This window comes from Clupea harengus, chromosome 24, assembly GCF_900700415.2.
Source record: "Clupea harengus chromosome 24, Ch_v2.0.2, whole genome shotgun sequence".
Lineage (NCBI taxonomy): Eukaryota > Metazoa > Chordata > Actinopteri > Clupeiformes > Clupeidae > Clupea > Clupea harengus.
Genome location: NC_045175.1, coordinates 10435623 through 10447480, shown reverse-complemented (window position 1 = coordinate 10447480; position 11858 = coordinate 10435623).

The window sequence follows — 11858 nt, the reverse complement described above, 5'->3', positions numbered from 1 at the left end:
ATCCACAACCTTTCTTCTTACTCTGGCACATGTGTAGTGGAAATGGTTCTTGCACTTTGCACAGTCAATCATCATTCCAAAGTCTGGCCTTTGACAGTGTGAGCAGACTGTAGGCGCTTGCATCAGTGGATCCATGCTGCGTGTTAACAGCTCAGGGTATCACGGTATTTGTATGGACACTTAATCTCTACAGTTGCTTTCCCACAGCAGGTACAGTTTGCTAATCCATCCGGCGATGCCCCAAGATGTGGTTTGTCTGGCCGCACAACAAGACCGCAGAGCTTCACGTCAAAGTTGGGATGTTGTGCTTTCATTATTTCTGTGTATTGTCTTCTGGCTGTGTCCTCCATATCTCTTCCCCAAAGTACTGCTGGCACATGGGACAAGTCTTGTTTGTTGTAGTGCATTACCTGTTTTACAAGGTTTGTTTTAGCGGTTTCGGTTACTACAGTGCATACACGATGTAGGGGTGTGCTTGTTATCCTTCCAGTTCTGTGTGTGTGCCAGGCCTGAGAGTGGGCCTGATTTTTTGTCGTAAGCTCAAGGTTTACACACTGCTCATTGGTTAACTCCTTCCTCAGTTTTTCAAAGGTCTCTTCACTCCTCTCTTGTAGTTCATTTTTGCAGAGGCATCTCAGATTGGCATCATACAGAGCTACTAGTGGCTCTGGCAGGTCTTCGGTCTCTGTGTCAGATTCTGTTGCTGAATCTGTGTCACTGAAGTCCATGGTAGTGAGCACAGCTGCGTTAGGTGCCAGTACTTTCAATTCTGCAATGTCTTCATCTGTCAGTTCTGAATACACAAAATAAATGTTAGATAACTTATTTTCATACAAATTGCAATCAAAGCTGGTTGCATCTGCCATTAATAGTTACATGACCCTGATTATAACTTATGTATTTACATTAATTATAAAATATAATGAATACCTGATTGCTATATGTACATGACCTGATCTCGTCTACATTCAGATTGTGCCTACCGTTTACATTATTCTTTCTACGCTTTACTCTGACTGGCTGCAGGTGGGTGTCTGTCCTTTTAGCCTTTCTGAAGCTGATCTCACTCAGTTTGGCTGGTTTCACCTCTCTCTTGGATGTGTGGATCCACATATTTGTCCCTGAAGTACAACACCTCTCCGTCTTTCCCATCCTGACCCACAGCTCAACTTTGAACATAAGTGCAGCTGCATGGCTGCAGCATGACCCTAACCTGAATAAAAAAAGGTCTAATGTATGAAACACATGTTTTGTACTTTAGGCTATACATATAACATTGTTTTGTTTTAGCTATGATTTCAGCAAAAAAGCAGTTACATGTTGTTTGATTAAATTGCTGACACTGACAATTGGGCAAATAATGAACATTTAAGATAGTAAACTTATGTTGGTTTACATACCCAGCCATACAGGTGCAGTTCGCAGTAAGAATGCAGTTGTTTGTCTTGTTGACGATAACCCAGGCCTTGTACAATTCTGTCTTCTTACCCTGTCTTTGGCTAGGCAGAACCTCCGTCTTCAGCACTACGAAGTTTTGAACATTGTAATCATGACATAGTATGTCTTGGACATGACCACACAGAACAAAGTTGTATGCATCCAGAGACTTGTACGCTTTTAACTTCTCCCGGGTATATACACTTGGAGTGTCGATGAGGTAATTATAAATCTCTGGCCACTGGATGCTAGGCCATTTCGTTTCATCGTTTAGCCATTGACACGGTAGTATGGCAAACGGATCTAGAAGACGTATCCCACTGCTCACTAACGTCAATTTAGTTAAATAACTGTTTATCACTGGGTGACAAGCCATTGTAATACGTGGAAAACATTGTAATAATCACATCTAATCAATATAAACTATAATATTTTTTAAATCTAACTAGTATACTTGTGTTATCCGTGTGGTCCTTTTGCCATTATAAATGCTATCCTTTCCCGGTTTTCTGCAACCACATGGCGCGCGCATCCCGAATATTTACAAACAAAAAATTGGTCTATAGCTACGCCCCTGACAAACACTCATTAAAAACTGATGCTAATCATCTCGGAAATATTCTCTATCTGCAGTCAGGTTGTCATTGCTTGTGTCAAACCATTGTGAATTTGTTGTAACATTAAAACAGGAGACGACTTACTCTTTGTAGAAGACTGATGCTCGGAGCTCCAGTAGTTTCCTCAGGTAAACGAAACTTTCGAAAGATCAATCGCGCGCAATTCTAGGATGCTTTATTTTCATTGGTTGCTGGATTAAATCTTACCCAGATACAACAGATGTATTTTTCGGATTGGCTATAGTGTAGCCCATTTTTTTTTTTTTTTGATTGGCTGATAAGTGGCACCTTACGGCAGAACTCCAGGGGATTCGGGAAGACGTGCTTGATTCCTCCATGGTGAGGGCAGCGCGGCCAGGTCATGTTTGCGCGCTGCAGCACATTAAATAGCCTAGAGTTTTTTTTCAGCGTGAGAAATACGATGTGTGGCGGGAGTGCGTGACTAAAGACCGAAATGAGTGACTGTCACGCTCAATGCGTGACACTTGAGAGCCCTGCTTCAAACAACCCCTTCAAACGGAGTGCGATCAGAGGCAGACTACGGCTGAAGGGAAAGATTACATTTCCCAGGATGCCTTGCGAACACCTTGGTAACCGACTGACTCCAAACATTTTGAAGAAAGATGGCTGCCAGTGCAGAAAAAGAAGTTTACAAAAGTAGTATATCTTCGCAAATAACCATTAAAAAAATGTGAAACACATCGGGATATCTAGCTGATCATTATGCAAAATAATATTCCTTACAGTTGAGTAGAATATGATTGTTAGAAAAAAATCGCTATTTCACAAATGAACGTCTGTCTATGCTGCTGAGAGTAGCTGAGTAACGTTAACGTTAGGATGTAAAAAAACCGCTATTTTATTATGACATGTGGGTAAATATGTTTGCCAAAACCTGAAAACCTGACGTGTGTTCAAATTCGCAAACATAGGAACACTGTTTGCCTTGAGTTTTTGGCAAACGTAGCCTACAGTGACGCATCGAGCCGTGTCCCATTTTGCAGGTAAAGATTTCAATCCCTTGACACTTCTCACTCCGTTGTGAAGGGGCACACCCCAGTGAAGGGCACTTCATTGAAGTGGTAGGGTGAAGTGCTATGGTGAAGTGGTAGTATTGGGACAGGGCCCAAGTCTTTTTTTATGTTCATGAGTTGAACTGGAATAGCGGTAAGAAGTAAGACCTTTGTACAAAAATGCCCTCACCACCTGGTGTGTTTGTTTTTCTGTCTTTGTTTAAAGAGGCCTTTTTATTATTGAGTGAGTCCTCTGGGGGCCTGTGGATCCTGGCCCAGTCCACCGAGGGCCCCTTTACCTGCAGGAACCGGTGGAAGAGCCTCTTGGGGGACCTGGAGGACACCCAGGATTAAAGGAAGAAAGGACAAAATTGTGAGTGTGTCTATTTGCATTTAAAGGGGACCTATTATGCTTTTCCTTTAGTGTGTTAAATAGCTTTTTGTGCATGTACATGGTCTGCAAAGTTACAACGCCAGAGACTGTAACTCTCTCGAACAGTATAATTTGTCTAAGTTGCTTGAAACACCTTGCCTGGATTCCAGCCCGTTTTCTTTGTTATAAGATGACATAATCTCGCAAAACAATCCTTGCTGCTCGCATTGCTGACCAATCAGAGAACACTGTATATCACTGTATATCAGCTGGTGGGGCTTAAAGACAATGGGCCTCATTCTCGAACGCAGTTAAGAAGAATTTAAGAGGAATTTAAGAGGAATTTAAGAGGAATTGGATTTAGGACAACATTCGGCATTCATGAAAGTTTTCTCATCTGGGATTTGCTCTGAACTTCAGAAGACTTTCCGAACTCGAAATAGCAGTCGTAACTCGGCCAGAGTTTTCTCAAATGCGATTCCTTAAAAAACCACAAGATGGCCCCGTTGGCCATCTTGTGGTTTTTTGAGGAATCGCATTTAAGAAAACTCTCCGTGTTAATGAATTTGTGAGAAATCGTTGGTGATTGCGTTCACATCAACTCTACAGATCCTCGGATTAAAGTATCATTAACAATTACGTTTCACATGTAGGCCTATAGTCATGATTCTACGAGGCACCGTGATGTCATAAAATAAATAAAAGGACTACACCGGAATGCTGCGCTCGTCTAGTGAGCGTCGTTTGGCACTGCCGTCTGTGCAAGTACGGCAATCCAGAATTTTCAAGTAGTTCCACGTTGGTGGAACGAACTGCCTAGCACTACCAGAGCAGGCGCGTCCCTCTCTACCTTTAAGAAGCTTTTGAAGACCCAACTCTTCAGAGAGCACCTCCCTTCCTAACTGGCACTTCCACTAGTGCTTAACTTGCACTTATAGCAGTTACATTCCTGCACTTCGTTTTTATTTCCTATTTCGTTTTTCTATTTCTTATGTAAAGTAGTATTTATTGTTACACTAGGTCTCTATTGCTCGTAGCTTGACTGTTCTATCCCTTGTACGTCGCTTTGGACAAAAGTGTCTGCTAAATGACTAAATGTAATGTACACGAAACCGCTTTGACATGACTCGTTTACGAGTTGCTTTCGTGTAGATTCGGTCGATTCCGACTGCACACGTCACTACGGTTGCGTGCCCTTATAAGGAGCTGGCAGGGCGTGTATGTATGCAAATTCAGGAGCACGAGAACGCGCTTTCAATTTAAGAAAACTCTTCCGGGGGAGCACAGCCCAGAAAACTTCTGCTGCGTAGGACCGCATTTTCAAGCGTGCATGAATTTGGCGGATGTCTTTTGCTTACGTTGTTTTTCCGAAGCCCGTAAGAAACATTTCAGAAGAAACTTCAGAAAATGTTCGAGAATGAGGGCCAATGTTTTTTTTTTGCAACACTGAAGCATGTAAATCTACATGTTGCACTGTGCTGAATTAAGTTTTATGGATACTGGGTGGTTTGACTGCTGCTCTTCTGAAATACCCTTCTGAAAACAGTGCAGGGCATGAAATAGATTACTTACAAACCAGTTAACAGCTTGATCAAACTAAATATTACAGTGCAATGTACAACTTTTCAGGTATATTAGGCTAATATGCAATTACATACATACATCAGAAACCAGTATCCAATGGCAACCCACATCACAAGGATCAAGTTAACACCAAACATGAGTACATTAGAAACATATACAGTTACACAACCATCCTGAGGCCGACCCTGTGCCACTGTAAGAGTGGGACGGAGTTTCTGAATGAATGACACAGAGGCCAAAGGAATGCAGGAAGGTGGTTGTGAACTGGTTACTCATTAACCCACTTTACACACGCGGTGATGCATTCAGTTGAAGTGGTGTGGGTTAGGATTAACTAAATATTAAATACCATTGTAAGTAGATTAGAGAGATTTTCTCAGGCACACACCTAGTTGTACATTGAACTGTAATATTGTGTTTGATGGAAATGGACTGTGCCAGGTTTCATAGTTTTCACACATAGGCGTGTATGTGTGTAGTCTGTGTGTGTGTGTGTGTGTGTGTGGGGGGGGGGGGGTCACCCCACACCTCTTGGTGCTTAGAAATTGTTGATGTGATTTGAAAATGTGCAATATCAGGAAGTAATTTGAAAAGTTTACTTTCAAATAGATAGGTGAGGAGGAGGCACATGCATGCACACACACACACACACACACACACACACACTCTAAATAATAAAAAATTAAAAAACATTTCTTTTAGGAATTGATACATATGAAGTACAGTTAAAGGCAAGGGCAAGGGGAAGTGATGGATAAAGTTTTCTTTAAAAAACAAGTTAAGTCTTTCATTCTCACTTTCCACCTTAAAACTATGAAATGAACTGAACTATGAACTAGTTCAGAATTTAAATGGTGAACTATGAACGTGAACAGTTCATATTTACTTGTATGAACTGAACTTTGAACTAGTTCATGAGAGGTGTGAACTTGCACAACACTGGATATCACACATTAATATATGTTACAAAGTGTTCTTACATCACTGCTTCAATTGAAAGCACCCGAAATCGGTCATTTTAGGGGCTGGCAACAAAGGGTTAATAAAAAGCCATAACAAATATTCCACACTTCCGTGATTTGTTACAGTATTATTGAATCCATGTGAATTTGTATTTAGCGCCTTCTGCTTCATCTGTTTAAATAGACAACCTACCCCTGGAACACTGTCCATTTAAATGGCATGGACCCACTCTTTCACCACACTATTGATATGTATAATATCATTATCCCACTCTTGAGTTGTTGTTAAAGTTTTGGGCTTCTGGGGTTGCTCTGCATCTTTTCATTGCTGTATTGGGTGTTTTGTGTAGCTTTGTACATATTTTACTTCTGTTTTTAACTCCAGTAAGACATCTTTTACTTCTGTTTTTAACTCCTATAAGACATCTTTCATTCTGTTTTTAACTCCAATAAGACAACTTTTACTTATCCTATATCCTATAAGCAGTGTTGTGCACGTTCACACCTTTCATGAACTAGTTCAAAGTTCAGTTCATACAAGTAAACATGAATCGTTCACGTTCATAGTTCACCATTTAAATTCTGAACTAGTTCATAGTTCAGTTCATTTTCATTTATTTTTTTAATTAGTATGTAGTACCATTTAAATAAGGAATTATACAGGGAACTAATAATAATAACTTGCTCTTCAGCAATGATATGCTACTGGCTTAATCTCAGATCAACAAGGGCATGTACACTAAATGAAAGACCGCTCAAAAGTTAGCATAGGTAAACCCTGTAACACTCGTATTTGTACATTAGCAACTTATGCTAAGCGAGTTCACGAACAGTGCATCATGCTAGATCAATTAAGTGACAGTGCTCGTAACAATGATGAGAAAGCTAAACTATAACAAACACATAATGACAAGGTAGGCTACAAAGTCAAACTCACGTATACATGGACGCACACAACTTCAACCAAGTGCAACGTTCAATTGTGTGAAAATATGCCCGAAGTTAACTGCTACTCCATCTAAATATGCCATGAAGCGATATCAAAACATTGCACCGTGAGAAGTGGAGTCACATGACCAACGCAATTACCAAATATGGTCATTTACCGAAACATGGTCTGTCTGGGCAATTTAACAAATAATTACTATGGCCTTTTTAACAGGTAGGCCTACTGAGCAACGACATCGTACAAGCATTCGATTTAGACAGCGTCTTTCCTCAGCAGAAGGAAAACATTCCGTAATGTTTTAGCTAGACCTCAGTGGCGCTGGACCTCAGATAATATGAACGTGTTCACCGTTCAAATTCATTATTTGTCATGAAGTTGCGTTCAGTTCATCGTTCTCATAAAAATGAACGTGTTCAATGAACGCGTTCTTTTGAACGCGTTCATGCACAACACTGCCTATAAGACAGCATGACTGACATCCAGTGGTGTATAAAGTACCCAAAAGCCATACTTGAGTAAAAGTAAAGATACCTTACTGGAAAATGACTCAAGTAAAAGTAAAAGTAACCTTTTAGAATACTACTTGAGTAAAAGTCTTAAAGTATCTGATCTTTACTGTACTTAAGTATCAAAAGTAATTTTCTGATATTAAATGTACTTAAGTATTGAAAGTAAAAGTACAAGTTAATGCTGTTAATAAAAAAGCAAATTTTGAGAATTATGAAGTTTATTCCGACTAGAATGAGCATACTTATAAACTGGGCCTTATTTTAACACAATTTTAACACAATAGGCAATACTAAAGCAGCACCAAAAGTAACAACCCAGTCATTACTTGAAACTGAAAAATGTTTTGTTCATCTTCAAACAAAACGTCCCAAAAAGCCATTTAAATTTTAATCTTTGTAACATTTTGTGAATGGGCTCCTGAGTATCCCAAGGTATGCATAAGGCGAGAGCAATAACCTGGCGATCTGATACAAAGCCATAGCATTACATCAGGATCATCAGTTTTACAAGCAAGTTATCGGTACAGTGACTGTGAAATACTTTCAGCAACATGCACACACATCCCTTGAACAATAACGTTACTAGCAGCTATTTTGCTCTACACTGCTACGTTACTGTACTGTACTTTAGATTGCCACCATCCTAGCTAGCTAGCTAGATACCTCGCCAGAGATGGAATTAAGAATAAATAATCTTTGTAGGTTATTAGCTAGCTTGAAATATTATATACAGATCTTACCCAGCGGTGAAAGAACATGACTAGTCTACAAGGTTGTGCTGGTGGCATTTAATGAAGAGGTCTTGGGGTTTCTCATTTTTTGATTGAGAGTATGCTTTTGCTTTGATTATTGTTGTGTCCCCTTCGTTGTTGATCTTAATGTTTTAGATATATCCTTCCACTGCGTATTGCAGTCCATTTTGCCTTGATCTGGAGGATATCGCGGAGATATTACTCCAAAAAGAATCACTGACAGTATATGCCTGAACGAGTTCAAAAGACGTAGCAACAGTAACTAAGAGGACGGGGCTTTTGCGAACGGTCAATAGCGCATTAACGTGCGCTAGGACCACTGATTCGCCAAACCTGCTTGCAGTCTGTGTTCTACCACAGTCCCTGACGTTGGTCTCGTCACTAAAGATGATTTGTAACGAGTAACGAAGGTTTCAGGGGAAATGTAACAGAGTAAAAGTATCAGTTTTCTTTGCAAAATGTACCGAAGTAAAAGTAAAAGTAAACAGAAATATAAGTAGTAAAGTACAGTAACAAAGTATTTCTACTTCGTTACTATACAACACTGCTGACATCTTTTACTTCTGTTTTTAACTCCTATGAGACAGCATGACTGTGTACACCTGTGCTCCTATCAGACAGCATGGCTGTGTACACCTGTGCTCTTCCTTCCCAGGAGTCCTTTTTTAATATGTACTGTAATTACTTACATGTTGTCTTGCATGCATGCCTTATTTTATCTCTCAATCTGGCTGAACATTTTGTCTCTCTCTCTCTGTAAATCTCTGTTAATCTCTACTTTTGTATTTATTTATTGTCCTTTTTGTCTTTAATAATGCTGTATGCATACTTTAGTACAGAGGTCTTCAACCGGGGGTCCGCGACCCCCAGGGGGTCTGCGGAGGTACTGCAGGGGGTCCGCCAAATGATTTCATCTGAAGCATTTTTTCCCTCTTCCAAAAATGAAAAACGTCCAAAAGACTACATAAACATAAACAGAACGTAAAAATTGCTTTCTATTCCTTACAAATAATACATAGGCTACCCATGAGTCTTCACGCGATCATTTGATCATAATGGCAACATATGCACTTTTAGCTACATTTAGCTATCTGGTGCCAAAAGACTTTACCTGCCATAACCATACAATTTGAAATAATTGATCGTTTTGTAATTTCTCGGAACAAAAGCTCCTCGTCAGACACCACTGATGGCGGTTCAGATGATCTACCTTCAGAGGATGCCAACACCCCTTCCATGAACAGCCAAAAGCGCAAACGGGAGAAGACAAGTAAATATTCAGAGAATTATCTGAAGTTTGCCTGCACCTACAAAGAGACCGATGGTGAAGAATTAGCAGTGTGCATGATTTGCTCTTCCGTGTTATCAAACGAAACTATGAAACCATCAAAGCTGCAACGACACTCGAAGACAACCCATTATCACTTGAAAGAAAAAAAACATTTAATATTTCCCGTTTAAAATCTTTTGAGGGCCAGCAGACCTTGACGAGACAATCAGCCAAAGTGTGCGAGCTAGCTTTAAAAGCCTCGTATCAAGTTGCATTACGTCGCTCAGACCAAACAGACATCCATAATTGCGGAAAGTTTAATATTGTCAACAGCTAGTGATATGTGCAAAACAATATTTGGGAAAGATGAGTACGTAAAAAAACTGAAAAGCATCCCAATGCCCGCCCATTGATGAATTGGCAGCTGATGTGAGGGCCCTAGTAGTCGCAAAGCTCCGAAGGCAGATTATTTTGCACTACAATTAAATGAATCCACCGATGTGTCAAACGACGCTCAGCTTGTAGCTTTTTTGTGATTTGTCGACCAAAATGAGATGCAGGAGGAATTTCTATTCTGTAAGCAGCTGCCAGGAGGTAAAAGAAGTTCAGAGATTTTCAAAGTGATCGACAATTTTTCCGTGAACATGATATACCCTGGCCAAAATGTGTCGCAATGTGCACAGACAGTGCAATAGCCATGTATGACGCACTGCATGCTTCATAGGGAGAATGTTGTTGCCAAAGACATGAATGATGAATTCTCAAACATCAGATCTCTCACTAGGTATGAGATATTTCATCCATACTTTTTTTTTTTAATATACGTTTTTTTTTATTGAAAAGTATAGATTTCAGACAGGTATTTATCCACATATACATGAGTTTTCTTTTTTTTTTTTTACATAGAAGAACCTTCGTGCCAGCAAAGATACAAATGCTATGATGTTGAGCTCCTCATTTGGTACACCAAATATAGCAATCAATGCACAAGGTGGTACAGTTGTTCCAAGAATTTCAGACAACAATCAAAAATAATAGCTAGCTTTTGACATGACCAGAACATATGTGTCAAATCTGCAACCCCAACATGGCATCTAACACAATTGCCATCCACATCTGGATAGAAGGAAGATATCTTAGCTCTGCTCCAGTGAAGGCGATGTAAAACCTTAAATTGGATTAGACCTCGTCTTGCACAGGAGGTGCTTTTGTTCACTCTGTTCTGAGCTTCAGTCCAAATGTCCTCAGGGATTACAGTCTCAAGTTCCTTCTCCCAACTAGTTTTGATCTTGTCCAACTTGACACTTTCCATTGACAAAATCAGTGAGTAAGAATGCGCTGTAAAACCCTTCAAACTAAAAGGAATTGCCAAAAGTGAATCTGCAAGGGACCTTTCAGGGAGGTTAGGAAACTGTGGACTATGGCACTTAGCAAACTGACGGGCCTGAAAGTAGCGAAACAGGTCAGTGTGATGGAGGTCATCTTTAGAACGCAAATCATTGAAACTAGAAAAGATTCTATCCACATAAAGATCACTGAACTTTGTAATCCCTTTCTCTGCCACACAACAAAGGTTTTATCTAGTTTGGCTGGTATAAAGTTGTGATTGTTACACAGTGGGGTCTGAATCAAGAGAGTGTCCTTTAAATTAGTGTGCCTCCTCAATTGAGACCATATTTTGAAAGTGAAAATGACCACTGGATTGGATGTAAATTGTGAGATCCTAATGGGAAGAATAGATGAAGCCAGAGCTTGTAGGGAGGATGACACGCATGACCTGCCCTCCAGCTCACACCAGTCTGTACCTGGGGATTGCATCCAGTGTGTTATTTTGTGGACATTTGCTGCCCAATAGTAACCTCTAAAGTTTGGCAGTGCCAATCCCCCTCCTGCTCTTGGACGTTGGAGGAACTCTTTACAGATTCTGGGGTTCTTACCGCTCCATATGAATCCTGAAATCAGTTTGTCAATTTGGCAGAAAAATGATTTTGTTAACACATTGAAATAAAAATAGAAATCTTGGCAGGATATTCATTTTAACACAATTTACTCTGCCTGCCAAGGTCAGATGTAAAATATCCCATCTCTGTAAATCCGATTCAAGCTTAGCAATGAGTGGGGCAAAATTTCCATCAAAGAGGTTTTTAAATGAAGAAGTTATGTTAATGTAGCCTGGATACCAGACCGAACTTAGCCCCGCCCACAACATTTGAAGTCGGGAAGTTCGGTCTGGCATTACTCCATTGGGGAGAAATTATTTTCGGACAGAAATTGCCGGACCAATCAAATTGTCAAGGCGGGCTTTATACAATGATGGACAGATGATCAACAGTAACGTAATCAAGCACGTCACCAACACACGAGTTGAATTTGTTTTCAACAAACATGGCTG